At 37.2% G+C, this 18,134-nt stretch overlaps 1 pseudogene; it reads right to left on the minus strand.

Annotated features, from left to right (window-relative positions):
• Positions 1 to 6,137: 6,137 nt before the first annotated feature.
• On the minus strand, positions 6,138 to 6,794 carry LOC105887601 (annotated as a pseudogene).
• Between the last annotated feature and the right edge of the window lie 11,340 nt (positions 6,795 to 18,134).

Raw genomic sequence — 18,134 nt, forward strand, 5'->3', positions numbered from 1 at the left:
TTAGCTCAACTCTTGTTGACTATGCGGTATGCTGGACTCCATTGTCCACAGAAGATGTAGGCCAGGGACTGCCTGTTTTGGACATTTCCCATAGGACATTTCTCTTCAAATCGACCTTGTAGCCAAACACACAGCAGTCTGTGCCAGGGCAGGGGACGGCACAGCACGGAGGCACAAGATGCATCCCGGCTTAAAATCCCTGTGCTCCAAGGGCACCAATATCTTTTGTAATGCTTCCATAGTCCAGATTTCAGGGTCCTGGCCAAGACTGACAATTTAACCAGTGTTAACTTTTCCACACCACTGCATGAGATGTATCTCTGTGTATTTTGATGGCAATGTTTTATAGCAAGGGTCAGCAAATTATGGACCATGGGGGCCAAATTTGCCCTAGAACCTGTTTTTATGAGGCCAGTGAGCTAAGAATGATGTCAACATCTTTAAAAGGTTATAACAAAATAAAAAGAACAAAAAGACCCCTGAAGAGTATCTAACGGAGACCGTCTGTGAAGTACAAAGCCTATGTATCACTTATATCTGGCCATTTCCGGAGAAAGCTTGCAGCTACTGTTTCAGAGTTTTCTATGTATAGTCTTACTTGGTTTTTGTTAATTGATTCTTAAGCATATTGTGAGGTTTTCAAATATATTTAAGTAGTGTATTTTTAGTTAAGTGTTCAAGAGTTCACTGGTAGTGCCCAGAAAATGCACATACATACGTACACACATGAGGTCTATGTATGAACCCATCCTAGAAAAAGTGCCACATACCCCATTGCTGAATATCACTAAGGTCCCCTTCGAAGTCCTGTTGGGAAGCTATGCTGAGCACCAGCACCAGCGCTCAGTCCACTCTTCAGAGCAATTTTGGAGCTCTTTTTCTGAAATTACCATCAAAGCTGTAGGTATGTAGCACTTTTTCTGGGATGTGTTTGCAAACTTAATTGTTAGACCTCTCTATCTCCTCTCTCTCTCTTTCTACACACACACACACACACACACACACACAGAGTACTTGTACACACACATACATTTTGTAGACCGAAGCTTTCTTAATTCCCTTTTTATTATTGATAGTATCTTCATGGATGCCTTTGGGTTTTCTGCATGCATACAGTATTTTCTATGAATCATGTACCTCTGGATGAAGTCAGTTATACTTCTGTTTGAATCTGCGTGCCTTTTATTTTTTTCTTCTACATTCTCAGAGACTAACAAATGTCAGCACAGCAACATTGGGTATTTCTCTTCTAACTGAGCCTTGCAGGTGACTACAAAGCTGTATATGACTATTTTCTCCCAGGGTAAGGACATGAGATACATGTGAGGTGAGTATAGTATCTCTCTTGGCTTAAAAGCCTTACAACCCATGGACAGCAATATCTCTTTTGTAATAACTTCATAGACCAGCTTTCAGGTCTTGGTTGAAATCAATGATTTACCAATATTAACTTTTTCAGTCCAGCATCATGATATATGTTAATTTGTCTATGTGTGTGTACATGTATGCAAGTATACAGTTACATATATACACACACACATATATCTGTATTGGTATGTGATAGGATACAGAAAAAACTATTGCCTTTTTATATTTATCTTATATACTAGCACCTCGGCAAATTCACTTCTTTTAGTTTCTTTGTACATCAGGTAGTATTTCCTACATATACAATCATGCCTGTTAGGTGTAAAGGCACTTTATTTCTTTTTTTTTTTAATTTGTATGATTTTATTTCTTACCTTTTACACTTACTGTGGTCTCCAGTAAAATGTTTAATATAAGTGGAGACGATGGACAACCTTTTCTGGTTAGTATGCTGCTAACTGAAGGCTTTAGGAGATGAGCTAAATCACACTATGTATAATTCTCTCCAATTCTTTTTTTTTTTTTTTTGAGACAGAGCCTCAAGCTTTCCACCTGGGTAGAGTGCCGTGGCATCACAGCTCACAGCAACCTCCAACTCCTGGGCTCAAGCGAGTCTCCTGCCTGAGCCTCCCAAGTAGCTGGGACCACAGGCGCCCGCCACAATGCCCAGCTATTTTTTGGTTGCAGCCGTTGTTGTTGTTTGGCAGGCCCAGGCTGGATTAGAACCCGCCACCTTAGATGTATGTGGTTGGCGCCTTAGCAGCTTGAGCCACAGGCGCTGAGCCTCTCCAATTCTTTTATGCTGATTTTTTGAAAAGAGTGTGAAAAGTTTTTCAATTATTTTGCCCAAATCTATTGAGACAATCATATGACTTTTATGTTTATTCTCTTAATATAGTAAATTATACATGGTATTTATTATTGGATATTAAATCAACCTTGCATTTCTGGGACAAACCCCACTTGGTCTTGGTAGATCATCCTTTTATATTTGGTTGAATATAATTTCATAAGATGTTTTGAAATAATTTCATGACCTTTCTTAAAATATTGTATCCTATTCTTGGTAAGTTTTGGTAGTAGGGAATTCCAGCCATATTAGAATGAGTTAGGAAAAATTGCCTTTTCCTCTGTTTTCTGAAAGTGTGAGTAACCCTAGTGAAATATATTCCTTATGCTTTATAGAATTCACCAGAAAGACATTTGGACCTGCAGTTTTCTTTCTGGAAAGTTTTTTTGGCTTTTGTTATTCTTTTACCATCTTTCAGATCTGCATTCACACCCCATTTTTAGTCATGACATTGGTAATTTTTTCTACAGCTTTATTGGATATAGGTCAGATACCCATATAATTTACCCATTTAAAGTGTATAATTCAGTAGTTTACAGTACATTCACATCTATGTACAGCCACTACCATAGTCAATTTTAGAACCTTTGATCACCTCAAAAAGAAGCCCCTGCTATTGAGCTCCAGCCTCTATCCTCCAACCCTCTAAGCTCTGGGAAGCCACTGGTGTGCTTTCTGTTTCTATGGATCCCCTGTTTGGGACATTTCATATAATGGACCCATATACTATGTAGTCATTTGTGACTGCTTTCATTTATTGTAATGTTATCCAGGTTTATCCATATTCTGGCATGGAATACTCCATCATATGGATATACCACATTTGTTTATTGGTATATCCACTGCCACTTGATGGGCATTTGGATTGTCTCTGCCTTTTGGCCACTGTGAATAACACTGTAAACATTTATGTAAAGTTTTCCAAAGTTTTACCTTGGTTACATGTCTTAGAGTTGAATTACTGGGTAACTATATTTTTTAACAGTTTGAGGAACTAACAGATTGCCTTCCAATGTGGCTACACCATTCTACATTCTATATTTCCCCCAATAGTGTTTGGGGGTTCCAGTTTTTCCATGTTCTTCCCAACACTTGATATTACCTGATTTTTTGATTATGGCTATACTAGTGAGTATAAAATGGCACATCATTTTTGTTTTAGTTTGCATTTCCCTGATGACTGCTGTTAAACATCTTTTCATGTGCATATTGGCCATTTGTATGCTTTTCTAGGAAATGTGTATTTAATCCAACCTGATAGAAATCAGTCCAAATCAGTCTAAACCAGTCTAAACTGATTAAAACTAGTCTAATTCAGTTAAAACCAGTCCAAAGGTATCTAAACGGGTTGAAACCAGTCTAATTACTCCAAGCTGGTTACAACCAGTCAGACCAAAACTAAACCAGTCAGAACCAGTCCAAACCAGTTAAACCAGCTGAAACCAGTTAAGACTAGTCCAGCTGGATCTAAATTAGTTAAAACCAGTCCAAACTGATCCAACACAGTCTATATCAGTTAACGCCAGTCAAAACTGCCTAACACTATTCTTAACTGGTCTCAACCAGTTAAAACCAGCCTAAGCTGATCAGAACCAGTCCAAATTAGGTCCAAACTGTTTGAAACCTGTCCTAACTGGTCCAAATAAGTCCAAACCAGTTAAAACCAGCACAAAGAGATCCAGAGGGGTTCAAACTAGTCCAAAATAATTAAAACCAAGAAAAGTTCCAAGTAAACAAAACCAGAAAGGAAAAAGAAGACATAACAAAGGGTACCCCCAAAGTATAAAAGATCATCAAAGACTGTTACGAACAACTATACACTCATAAACTTGGAAACGAGAGGAAATGGATAAATAGTAGGAAACACACAACTTCCCAAGATTGATACAGAAAGAAATAGAAAACCTGAAAAGTCCAATAATGAGTAGTAAGATTGAATCAGAACTACAAGAATCTCCCAACAAAGAAAAGACCAGATGTATTCCCAACTGAATTCTGTCAAATGTACAAAGAAAAACTAATTCCGGTTCTCCTGAAACTGTTCCCAAAAATGAGCAGAGAATTCTCCTTAACTTATTCTGTGAAGCCTGTATCACCTTGATACTAAAAACCAGATGACAATACAACAAAAAAAGAACAATATAGGCAGTCTCTGAGTTATAGACATCTGATAGACATACGACAGGTAAGAGGGAAATGTACCTGTGCCAACTTACATACAAATTCAACTTAAGAACAAACCTACAGGACCTATCTCATTCATAACCCAGGGACTGCCTATACAGACCTGATGAACAAAGATGCAAAAATCATAGACAAAATACTAGAAACTGAATCCAACAACACAGCAAAAAGATAATGTACCATGATCCAGTGGACTTTACATCAGGAATGCAAGAATGGTTAAATATACAGAAATCAATAAATGTGATACATTACATCAACAGAATTAAGAATAAACATCACATGATCATCTCAATAGATCAGAAAAAGCATTTGATGAAATTCAGCATTCCTTAAAAACCTAAACAAACTAGGCATGAAAGTAACAATCTTTAATAAAGGCCACATGTGACAAACTCACAGCCAGTATCATACTGAATAAGTATAAGGTGAAAGCACTCCCTCTAAGAACTAGAGCGAGACCAGGATACTCAGTTTCACCACTCTTTATTCAGCATAGTACTGAAAGTCCTGGCCAGAACAATCAGGCAAAGGAAAAAATAAAAGGCATTAAAATTAGAAAAGAGGAAGTCAAATTATTTTTACTTGCTAGTTATATGAGATCTTATATGTGGATCTTATATGTCTTAAAGACTCTGCAAAAAAAACTTTAGATAAATGAATTCAGTAAAGCTTCAGGATACAAAAATCAATGTATACAAATTAGTATAGCTTATTTTATTTATTTGTGTGTGTGTGTATGTGTGTGCAGTGACCAATTATTTATTATCTTGGGTAACAGAACAGGATGGAGCTAAATAAATCAAGACTTTTCTGGGGAGTTTCAGGCACATTTCAACTTTATTAGTCAATATTAACAGAAGGCACTTGGGGATTTTTGCAAGGCTTTGTAACCATTGTTTTCTCAGGCAATGGCGAAACTTCGTAAACAACTTTCAAAGATGGTTCTATTATTTTAAAGCTTCCTATTTCATCGGAAAGGCAATATTTAGTATATAAAATGGGGGGTAAATTAAGATGCTAACATATTAAACAGTTTGTAAACATTTAAAATTATAGAAATTTTGCAAAACAGCTCTGTGATAAAAATTATTTCTTCAAATAAGTACCAATTAAACATAGTACAAAAAGTTCTCTTAATTAGCATATATTAGCTGGGAGAAGGGCAGGAAAGAAAGTCTTGAAATCTAGTAGCCTCATACAATAAAGTATTCCTAATAAAACTTCACATACATTTTTAACATGGAGATGTTTAAAAAATGGAAAATTTCAACAATTCTTTATTTTATGGCCATAGAAACAAGTTTCACATTGTTAAAGTTTTGTGGTATGTTATTTAGAGTCCAAGGACATTTGAGTTCACTCATCACATCCAGTCCGCACTCAGTGTTTTCACTGGACGAGACATTCTGTTGTGCTTTCTCCTTGAATTCATTAATTAGGAAGTCAGCACCCCATGCCATGCCACAGTGTCTAAGATTGTTCATGAAGGGACAGGATGTTGATTTTGTTGCAGATATGGTCTCAGGCTCCAAGGGTAAACAGTTCTTGGGTTATAGTTGCTATGGCAATGTTGTTGCTGGGCTAATTATAATGATAACAACATAAAAATGTTAACATCACAAAACATGTTAACATCACAACATGTTAACATGATAACATCACAAAAATAATAATCCACATCATTATCTTTCTTACTTTGTCACAATGTTTAATAGCTTTTTTCATTTCTTCCTTAGCATGTTCTACATAGTCTATGGCATTCATAAATGTTTCTTTCTATGTTATTGATCGTTTCACCCTGGGTCTCCATGAACATGGCCATATCCATGAACATGTGGTGCAGCTCACAGATTCTGGTCTCCAGCTTCATGATGTCCTTGTGATGAGACTCAATCTCATTGAGAGCTTGTCTAGTAATTTGTGCATCTGAGATGATGTTGTTTTTGAAGACACAAGTCCTCCCACTCTTCAGCACCTCCTCCAGCTCCTCATCTGTGGTGGTCTTCCCAGTGATTTCCAGCTGATGCTGAAATTGCCCTTTGCTGCACTCCCAAAACAGACTCTGTGCTTCAGTTTTCTCTGCCATGGTCTCCACAAACATCTCAGACAGCACCGAGTGATGGGTTCTTTTTATCTGAAGATATACAGAAGTTGGGTTCCCACTCTCATCCTGATCAACATTTTGTTCAATAGACTTTAACTTGGCTTGAATTTGATGAGCTGTTTTCTTGATTTCTTTATTCAGATCTTCAAGGTCTTCTTTTATGTTTCCTTCTGGATTTAGTGCAGAAAGAATGATGCTGTGGTTTTTCTTTACTTCCTGAACATATTGACATATTTTACTGATACTGTTTCTCATCTCCTCAACCTGAAGGAAGAAATTACCCATAAAGTGGGTTTCTTCAGAAATAATAATTGTATCTCCATCATCATCGTTTTGCCTTTAGGCCATCAGATCCAACAGCCGGTCCTGCATCCTTGCCAGCTGGGTGATTGCCCTGCCCGTTAGGCCTGCTCTGCTACACCTAGGGCTCCCTGGCCCCTGTCGCTGCCTCCTGGTGCTTGGTCCACCACCCACAAGTTGAGCTGGCGCTACCATGGCCCTGGCCCTCTGCTGGTCGGTAGCGTTCCTATACAGCAATGACGATCTAATGGAGAACCAAATCAAGAAGGTAATCCCAATTACAATAGATACAAAAAGAACAAAATACCTAGGAATATAGTTAACCAAGGAGGTGAAAGACCTTTACAAAGAAAACTATAAAACACTGATGATAGAAATTGTGGGTGGCACAAACAAGTGAAAAGACATCCTATGCTCATAGATTGGAAGAATTAATATCATTAAGCTGACATACTGCCCAAGGCAATCTACGGGTTCAGTGCAATCCCTATCAAAGTATCAATATCATTTTTCACAGAATTAGAAAAAACAATTCTAAATTCTTATAGAACCAAAAAAAGAGCCTGAATAGCCAAAGCCATTCTAAGCAGAAAGAACAAAGGTGGCAGCATCATATTGCTTACTTTAAATTATATAGTGAAGTTACAAACCAAAATTATAGCAATATTTGTTTTTGTTTGTTCATTTATTTACCTGTACCTTTACCAGAAAACTTTATATTTTCATATAGCTTCAAGTTACTGTCTAACATCTTTTTATTTCAACTTGAAAGACTTCCTTTATCTTTTCTTATGGAGCAAGTTTACTGGTAATAAACTCCATCTGCTTTTGTTCATCCGGGAATATCTTAATTTTCTCCCTTATTTTCGAAGATACAGAATTCTCAGTTGAAGTTTGTTTGTTTGTTTGTTTGTTTCTTTCTTTCTTTCTTTTTTTTTTTTGGTATATTTTCCCCAATGCCTTCTGGCTTGCAAGATTTCTGCTGAGAAATCTGCCCATAATTTTAGTAAGAAGCCCTTGTATCCAACATGTGGCTTCTGTCTTGCTGCATTCAACATTCTTTGTTTCTGCCTTTTGACAGATTACTTATGGTGGTTCTTGGTGTGGGTCTCTTTGGGTTTAGTCCTTCTAGAAGTTCATTGAGCTCCTTATATTTGTCTTTCTCAAATCTGGGAAGGATATGGCTCTAATTTCTTCAAATAACCTTTTACCTCTTTACCCTACTCTGATTTTTTTCTTCTGCCTGTGTAAGTTTGCTGTTGAACACTTCTAGTGAATTTTTCAACTCGTGTATTATATTTTTCAACTCCATCATTTCTATTTGGTTCTTTTTTTTTTAATAATTTCTATCTCTTGTTGGTATTTTCATTTTTCTGACTTTCTTTAGTTCTTCATGTGCATTTCCTTTAGCTCTTTGAGTATATGTAACAATTCTTGTAATGTTTTGTCTAATCCAATGTCTGTGCTTCCCCAGAAACCATTTCTGACCCATCCTTTCTTTTAATCAGCCATATTTTACTGTTCATTTGTAAGCCTTGTGATTTCATTGAGAATTGGGCATACAAAAAATATCCATACAATTTTCTACCATTTTGAATGTAGATTTTTCTTTATTGGGCACTAGATTGGTTGCTGTAAATTTTAATCCATTTGTAGTTTTTCATTTAGTGTTTCCATTGAGGAACAAAGGCATGGAGCTTACATTACCATGCTACTGACATCACTCTATTTTTCAAAACATCTTTATTGAGATACAGCTACTATACAATTAAGCCATTTAAAGTGTTAAATTCAATCATTTTAAGTATATTCACAGATATATGCAACCATCATCACCATCAATTTTTTTTTTTTTTTGAGACAGAGCCTCAAGCTGTCACCCTGGGTAGAGTGCTCTGGCATCACAGCTCACAGCAACCCCCAACTCCTGGGCTCAAGCGGTTCTCTTGCCTCTGCCTCCCAAGTAGCTGGGACTACAGGCGCCCACCACAATGCCCGGCTATTTTTTGGTTGCAGCTGTCATTGTTGTTTTGTGGGCTGGGCTGGATTTGAACCCGCCAGCTCAGGTGTATGTGGCTGGCACCTTAGCCTCTTGAGCCACAGGCGCCGAGCCATCACCGTCAATTATATAATATTTTCCTTACCTTAAAAAGAAACACTATGCTCTTTATCTATTGCTACAATATCCCCCAACTTATCCCCAGCCCTAAACAATCACAAATTTACTTTCTGTATTTACACATTTCATTACTGTGGATTTTCAATATGAATAGAATCATATAATATGAGATCTTTTGTGATTGGCTTCTTTCAGTTATAGTAATGTTTTCAAGGTTCCCTGATGTTGAGGCATGTATCAGTATTCTTTTTAAGTCTGAATAATATTCCATTGTATGGGTATATCATATTTTGTTTATCCATTCACCTACTGATGAACACTTGGGTTGTTTGTTCCTTTTGGATATTATGAATAATTCTGCTATTATTCATGCTACAATCAATAACAAGATTTTGCATGGACCTATGGTTTTATTTCTCTTGGAAATATATTTAGGAGTGGAATTTGTGAGTCATATGGAAAGTATTTGTAATCATTTGAAGAACTACCAGGCTGTTTGTTCCAAAGTAGCTGTATCACTTTACATTTCCAGCAGCAGTATATGAGGTTCTAATTTTTTTATATCCATGCCCAAATTTCTTATTATGATTCTACCTATACTATTATGTAAATTGTGGTTTTGATCTTCACTTCCTTAGTGATTAATGCTGTGGAGCATCTTTTTATGTGCTTATTGGCCATCTATTTATATTTTTTTGGAGAAATGTCTATCAGATTCTTTGCCCACGTATTTCTTAATTTCTGTTTTTAATTATTATGGGTACATGTTTGTTGTATATATATATTAGTGCCCATTTTTTAAATTGAGTATCTATTCAAAGGCTTATTTGCTGCCTGTGTACAGTATATTCTTTAGTAAGTTGTCTGTCAAGACTCTTTTTTATTTGGGTCATTTGTTTTATTAAATTTTAAAAGGTCTTTGTATATTTTAGATGCCAATCTTTTATCCTGTATGTATTTCTTTCAGTCATGGCTTGTCTTTTCATTCTTTTATGCCTTTTAGAGAACAGTAGTTTTAAATTTTAATGAATTCCAACTTCTCAATTCTTTCTTTCATGGTCTGTGCCTTTGGTTGGTGTTGCAACTAAAAAGTCATTGTCAAAGCCAGGGTTATCAAAATTTTCTCCTAGGTTATAGAAGGATTCATAGAAAATTTAGGGGATTTATTAATTTTTCATTTTACATTTGCATCTATGATAGATTTTGAGTTAATTTTTGTGAAGGACGTGAAGTCTGTATCTAGATGCTGATCCTTCTTCTCTGTATATGGATGTCTAGTTGTATTGTCACTGTTGGTTTGCCTTTGGTGCACTGTGAAGTATCAGTTGTCTATATTCACATGGGTCTATTTCTGAGCTCCCAGTTCTGTTGCATTGATCTATTAGTCTGTTCTTTCACCAATACTGTACTGTCTTGTTTCCTATAGCTTTACAGTAAGTCTTAAAATAGGGTACTGTCCGTGTTCTGATGTTTTTCTCCTTCAGTATTATGTCAGTTATTCTGAGCCTTTTTTTTTCAACAGCCACCAAATAACTTACTGAGATTTTGTTTGGTATTGCATTGAATCTGTAGCTCAAGTTTGAAAGAAGTGATATTTTGGCAATATGGAGTATATCTACCATGGAATATCTTTTCTTTTCTTTTTGAGACAGAGTCTCAAGCTGTTGCCTTGAGTAGAGTGCCATGACATCACAGTTCACAGCAACCTTAAACTCTTGGGTTTAAGCAATTCTCTTGCTTCAGCCTCCCAAGTAAGTGGGACTACAGGCACCCACAACAATGCCCAGCTATTTTTTTTTGTTGCAATCGTCATTATTGTTTAGCTGGCTGGGGTTGGGTTCGACCCCACCAGCCTCAGTGCATGTGGCTGGTGTCATAACCACTGTGCTATGGGCACCAAGCTTATCCATGGAATAACTTTTCATTTATTTAGTTCTTTTTTGATTTCTTTCATCAGAATTTTATGGTTTTCCTCATACAAATCTTGTACATATTTTGTTAGCTTTATAATCTAATTGATTAATTTCTAGAGGTGTGAATATAAAAGGTATTGTGATTTTAATTTCAGACTCCACTTGTTCATTGGTTAATAGGAAAGAAATTCACCTTTGTATACATGTATTATTATTCTTGGATCCTGTAGCCTCACTATAATGTCTTATTCCAAGATTTTTGTTGTTAACTCTTTCAGATTTTCTACACAGAAAATCATGTTATCTGTGAACAAAGATAGTTTTATTTGTTCCTTCTTGATCTGTATACCTTTTATTTCCATTGCTTGTCCTATTACATTAGCAAGGACTTGCAGTACTGTGTTTAAAAGGAGTGGTGAAAGGGGCCACCTGATCTTAGCAGGAAAGCTTCTAGCATTAGCATTAAATATGATGTTAGCTATAGTTTTTTGGTAGATGTTCTGTTTTAATTTTTATTTTAATGTAACAAAAATAATTAACACAAGATCTACCCCTTGGACAAAACTTTAAGTGTACAATGCAGTATTGTGAACTCTGGGTGTGATTTCTCACACTAACTTATTTTGCTTAACTGAAACTTTACATCTATTGCACAGCAATGCTTCTTTTCCTTCCCCTAGTCCCTGCAACCACCTTTCTACTCTTTATCCTACACACTTAACTTTTTTTAGATACTTTATATAAATGGAATTGTGCAGTGTTTGTCCTTCTGTGACTGTCCTATTTCATTTAGCATGGTGTCCACAAGGCTCATCCACATCGTAGAATACAACAGAATTTCCTTCTTTTTTGAAGTTGAGTAATATTCCATTGCATGTGTATACCACATTTTCTTTATTCACTTATCACTGGACTTTTAAGTTGTTTCCACATCTTGGGTGTTGTAAACAGTGCTGCAGCTAACATAGGAATGCTGATCTCTTCAATTCTGGTTTCAATTCTTTAGGTATTTATCTTTAGGATAAATACCTAGAAGTGAGATTGGTGGGTTATAGTATTTTTTTTTTAGACGGAGCCTCAAGCTATCCCCCTTGGTAGAGTGCCATGGCATCACAGCTTATAGCAACCTCCAACTCCTGGGCTCAAGCGAGTCTTCTGCCTCCGCCTCCCAAGTAGCTGGGACCACAGGTGCCCACCACAACGCCCGGCTATTTCTTGGTTGCAGCCATCATTGTTGTTTGGCGGGCCTGGGCTGGGGATTCGAACCCACCACCTTAGGTGTATGTGGCTGGCGCCCCAGCCGCTTGAGCCACAGGCGCCGAGCCAGGTTATAGTATTTTTTAAGGAACCTCCCTTTCGGGGTCCCTTCATGCTCACCACTTATCAAGGCCCGGGACTGGTTGGTCTCCGACCCTGGCTTATCTAGGTTCCGGACACAGACCACTAAGCTATCTTGCTCAGGAACAATTGCTCTTAAGTGCCTGAGGGCTATTTACCTTAGCAGAAGGGAGAGAGAGAGATAGATCTTAGTCTTTAGCAGAGCTTAGTGATCTTCAGCAGAGAGATGCTGTGCTGGCATTCTGCAGGCAGGAGAAGAACAGAGTCAGTGTAAGTGGGTCCATGATAGAATGCACGCTCCTAACTGCCCGCTCCTCCAGCCTAATATAAGGTTGATCTCGTGCCTCTCAATACCACAGGTGTAGAGACTGCGAATTCACCAATGCTCTCATCTTGTGAGCTCTCTCATGCTTGTTAAGAGAGCTAAATCCCTCTCCATGCCCTTTTCACCGAGGTGTTCCATTTTTGAGCTATACAGGTATTTATTATAACTCTCACTCCTCCTAGCCATAGGCTATATGGGCTGCTACACCTCCCTACTGTTCTCCATAGTGACTGCACCATTTTGCAATTCCATCAATTGTGTGTAGGGTTTCAACTTCTCAACATCCTTGTCAACCCTTGTTTTTAATTTTTATTTATTTTTTAGTAATAGCCATCCTGGATCATGCCTATAATCCTAGCACTCTGGAAATCCGAGGCAGGCGGATAGCTTGAGCTCATGAGTTCAAGACCAGCCTAAGCAAAAGCAAGACTCTACTGAAAATAGAAAAACTGAGACAAGAGGATCACTTGAGCCCAAGAGTTGGAGGTTGCTGTGAGCTATGATGCCACAGCACTCTACCCAGGGTGAGAGCTTGAGACTCTGTCTCAAAAAAAAAAAAAAGAAAGAAAGAAAGAAAGAAATAGTAATTATAGCCATCCTGGAAAGTATAAGATGATATCTCATCATGGTTTAGATTTGCATTTCCCTAACAATTAGTGGCATTGAGCATCTTTTCATTCATATGTATTCTTTGGTAAGATGTCTATTAAAGTCTTTAGTCCATTTTAATTTTTTTCACTTCAAAATATTAAGGGAGTACACATGTTTTAGGTTATATGCAGTTGCTTTTGTAATGCTTTAGTCCCAGTTATAGAGCTGCTCATCACCCGAATAGTGTTCATTATACTCATTAGGTAGGTTTCTGCCCCCTGTCTGTCCCCTTCCCCCTCATTGATTGCCACTGAGTTTTACTTACCTCTGTGCACATGTGTGCTCATCAGTTCCAATTCCGTAGTAGTACACGTGATGTTTTCTGTGTTCTTGAGATATTTAGGAAAGTGATCTCAGTTCCATCCAGATTATTTCAAATGGTATTAATCCATCTTTTTCATGGCTGAGTGTACTCCATGGAATACGTATACCACATTTCATTAATCAATTCATGAATTGATGGGCACTTGGGTTTTTTCCACATATTTGCAGCTGTGAATTGTGCTGCAATAAACATTTGAGCACATGTGTCTTTTTGTTTTTTGTTTTTGGAGACAGCATCTCACTTTGTTGCCCTCGGTAGAGTGCTGTCACATCACAGCTCACAGCAACCTCAAACTCTTGGGCTCAAGCAATTCTCTTGCCTCAGCCTCCCAAGTAGGCGGGACTACAAGTACCTGCCACAGTGTGCCCAGCTATTTTTTGTTGCAGTTGTCATTGTTGTTTAGCAGGCTTGGGCTGAGTTCCAATCTGCCAGACTCGGTGTATGTGGCTGGCACTGTAACCACTGTGCTATGGGTGCTGAGCCAGCACATGTGTCTTTTTGATAAAAAGGCTTATTTTCCTTTGAGTAGATACCTAATAGTGGAGTTGCTGGATCAAATGGTTGGTCTACATTTAGTTTTTTGTGTAATCTCTACATTGTTTTTTATAAAGGTTGTGTTAATTGCAGTCCCACCAACAGTGTATTAGCATTCTTTTCTCTCTGCATCCATGCCAGCATCTATTGTTTTTGACTTTATTCTTTTGTTATTATTATTTTTTTGAGACAGTCTCACTATGTTGCCCTCGGTAGAGTGCTGTAGTGTCACAGCTCAGCAACCTCAAACTCTTGAGCTTAAGTGATTCTCTTGCCTCAGCCTCCCAAGTAGCTAGAACTACAGGCGTCCACCACAACGCCTGATTATTTTTTTGTTCTAGTCATTGTTTGGTAGACCTGGGCCAGGTTTGTACCTGCCAGCCCCAGTGTATGTGGCTGGCACCCTACCCACTGAGCTACAGGTGCCAAGCCTATTTTTGGACTTTTTAATAAAAGCCACTCTAACTGGGATAAGGTTATATCTCATTGTGGTTTATTTTGCATTTCTGTGATGATTAATGCTATTGAGTACTTTTTCATATGTTTATTGGTAATTTGCCTTTCTTTTGATAAGTTTCTGTTCATATTTTTTGCCCATTTTTTAATAGGGTTATTTGTTTATTTCTCGCTGATTTGCTTGAGTATTTTGTAAATTCTAGTTATTAGCCCTTTATCACATGTGTAACTTACAAATATTTTCTCCCATTCTGTAGGTTGCCTATTTGCTCTGTTGATTGTTGCCTTAGCTGTGCAGAAGCTTTTTTGTTTGATCAAATTCCATTTATTAATTTTGGGGCTCGGCGCCTGTGGCTTAAGTGGCTAAGGCGTCAACCACATACACCTAAGGTGGTGGGTTTGAATCCAGCCTGGGCCCGCCAAACAACAATGATGGCTGCAACCAAAATAGCTGGGCATTGTGGTGGGCACCTATAGTCCTAGCTACTTGGGAGGCTGAGGCAGGAGACTTGCTTGAGCCCAGGAGTTGGATGTTGCTGTGAGCTGTGATGCCACAGCACTCTACCCAGGGGAACAGCTTGAGGCTCTGTCTCAAAAAAAAAAAAAGGAAAAGAAAAGAAAAAAAATCCATTTATTAATTTTGGTGTTGCCATGATATCCATTGGGGTCTTAAATTCTTTGCCCAGGCTAATATCTAGAAGAGGTTTTTCTACATTTTTCTCTAGATTTCTTATGGTTTACTGCCTTAGATTTAAGTCTTTTATCCATCTAGAATTAATTTTCCTAAGTGGTGAGAGGTAGGCATCTGGCGATCTAATTTTCCCAGAACCATTTATTGAATTGGGTTTCTTTTCCCCAGGGTGCATTATCGTCTGCTTTGTTGAAGATCCCTTGGTTGTAGGTAGAGGGTTTTACATCTGTGTTCTTTGTTCTCTTCTATTCATCTATGTCTCTATTTTTGTACCAATACACATATCGTGCTGTGTTGGTTATAATTGCCTAGTAGTATAGTTTCAAGTCTGGTAATGTGATGCCTCCAAATTTATTCATTTTGCTTAAGATTGCCTTGGCTGTTCAGGCTCTTTTCTGGTTTCAACAAAGTATAGAATTATTTTTTTCTAGATCTGTGAAATAGGTCATTGGTAATTTGATGGATATTGCATTGAATTTGTAAATCACTCTGGATAGTATAGATATGTTAACAATGTAGATTCTGACTATCCATGGGCATGATTTCTTTCCTTGGTGTTTTGTAGTTGTCTTTGTAGAGACCTTTCACATCCTTTATTCCTATTTTATCATCTTTGTAGCTATTGTGAATGGTATTGAGTCTTTGATCTAATTCTTGGCTTGGCTGTTATCATTACATAGAAATGCCACTGATTTCTGTGCATTGGTTTTGTATCCTGACACTTTGCTGAATTTGTCAATTCCAGGACACTCTTGTGGAATCTTTGGAGTTTTCTGGACATAAAATCATATTCTCAATGAAGAGTGATAGTTTGGCCTTCTCTTTGCCAATTTGGATATTCTTTATTTCTTTCTCTTGCTTGATTGCTGTGGCTAGGACTTACAGCACTATGTTGAATAGAAGTAGTGACAGTGGATATCCTTCTCTTGTTTCAGTTCTTAGGTAAAATACTTTAAACTTTTCCCCATTCAGTATGATATTGGCTGTGGGTTTGTCATAGATGGCTTTTATAATTTTGAGAAACATTTTTTCTAATGTATAGTTTGAGGGTTTTTATCATGAAAAAATGCTATATTTTGTCAAATACTTTTTCTAATGTATAGTTTGAGGGTTTTTATCATGAAAAAATGCTATATTTTGTCAAATACTTTTTCTGCATCTAATGAGATGATCATATGATCTTTTTTTGCTTTTGTTTATGTGGTAAATCACATTTATTGATTTATATAGTTGAACCATTCTTGCATCCCTGAAATGAAGCCCAGTTGGTCATGGTGGATTATTTTTTAGATGCTATTGAATTTGATTTGCTATTATATTGTTGAGGATTTTTGCATCTCTCTTCATAAGGGATATTGGTCTATATTTTCCTTTCTTGTTGTTGTGTCCTTTTATGGATTTTGTATCAAGGTGATACTTGATAGAATGAGTTGAATGAGTCGGGAATGAGCTTTGTAGAATGAGTCGGGAGGATTTTCTCCTTCTCAATTTTATGGAATAATTTTTGTATTATGGTTACCAGCTCTTCCTTTTAGATTAGATAGAATTTAGCTCTGAATCCATCTGGCCAGGCCTTTCTACATTGTTATTGGGAGGTTTTTTTTTTTTTTTTTTTGAGACAGAGCCTCAAGCTGTCACCCTGGGTAGAGTGCTGTGGCATCACAGCTCACAGCAACCTCTAACTCCTAGGCTCAAGTGAGTCTCCTGCCTCAGCCTCCCAAGTAGCGCCTGCCACAATGCCTGGCTATTTTTTGGTTGCAGCCATCATTGTTATTTGGTAGGCCCAGGCTGGATTTGAACCTGCCACCTTAGGAGTATGTGGCTGGTGCCTTAGCCACTTGAGCCACAGGCGCTGAGCCTATTGGGAGGTTTTTTATTACTGTTTCCATCTCACTGTTCATTATTGGTCTGTTCAAGAGTTCTGTTTCTAGCTGGCTGAGTTTTGGGAGGTTGTATGTTTCCAGGAACTTGTCCATTTTCTCTACATTATCTAGTTTATGCACATAGCGATTTATTTAGTATTCATGAATGATTTTTTTATTTCTGCAGTATCAGTTGTAATGTCACCTTTTTCATTTCTGATTGAGCTTATTAGGGTCCTTTCTCCTCTGTTCTTGGTTAATCAGCAAGATGCTTGTAGATTTTAACTTTTCAAAGAACTAACTTTTTAAAAATTAATTCTTTGTATTTTTTTCTCAATTCATTTAATTCTGCTCTGACCTTCATTATTTCTTTTCTTCTGCTGGATTTGGGTTTTCTTTGTTTGTCCTTTTCTAGTTACAAGGCGTGCTGTTAGGTTGTCAATTTGGGATCTTTCTTTTTCATGTAGGAATTTAAGGTTATGAATTTTCCCCGAGTAATACTTTTGCAATATTTCATAGATTTTTCTAACTTGTGTCTCCTTTGTCATTCAGTTCAAAAAAATTTTTATTTCCTTCTTAATTTCATTCTTGACCCAATAACCATTCAGAGGCAGGTGATTTAATTTCCATCACTTTGTATAGATTTGAGTGTTTTTCTTGTGATTAATTTCTAATTTTAATCTATTGTGGTCTGAGAAGGTACATAGTATGATCAATTTTTTAACTTGTTGAAACCTGTTTTATGGCCTAGGATATGAACCAATCTTGGAAAATTCTCATGTGTTGCTGAGAAGAATGGGTATTCTTTAGTTTTGAAGTAGAATGTTCTGTAAATGTCAGATTTAGAGGTTGGTTTAAGGTCATTGTTTATTTATTTTCTACTGTGATAATTTGTTGAGCTCTTAACAGTGGGGTCTTGAGGTCCCTGGTGATTATAATGATGCTATTTATTTCTTTGCTTAGTTTTAGTAAAATTTGCTTTATGTATCTAAGAGCTGCTGTGTCATATATATTCAGGACGGTTATGTCTTCTTCTTGAATTTCCCTTTTTACCATTATATAATAACCCTATGTGTCTCTTCTTACATTTGTTGGGTTAAAGTCAATTTTG

Source organism: Otolemur garnettii, unplaced genomic scaffold, assembly GCF_000181295.1.
Source record: "Otolemur garnettii isolate 467f Iridium unplaced genomic scaffold, OtoGar3 scaffold00100, whole genome shotgun sequence".
Taxonomy (NCBI): Eukaryota; Metazoa; Chordata; class Mammalia; order Primates; family Galagidae; genus Otolemur; species Otolemur garnettii.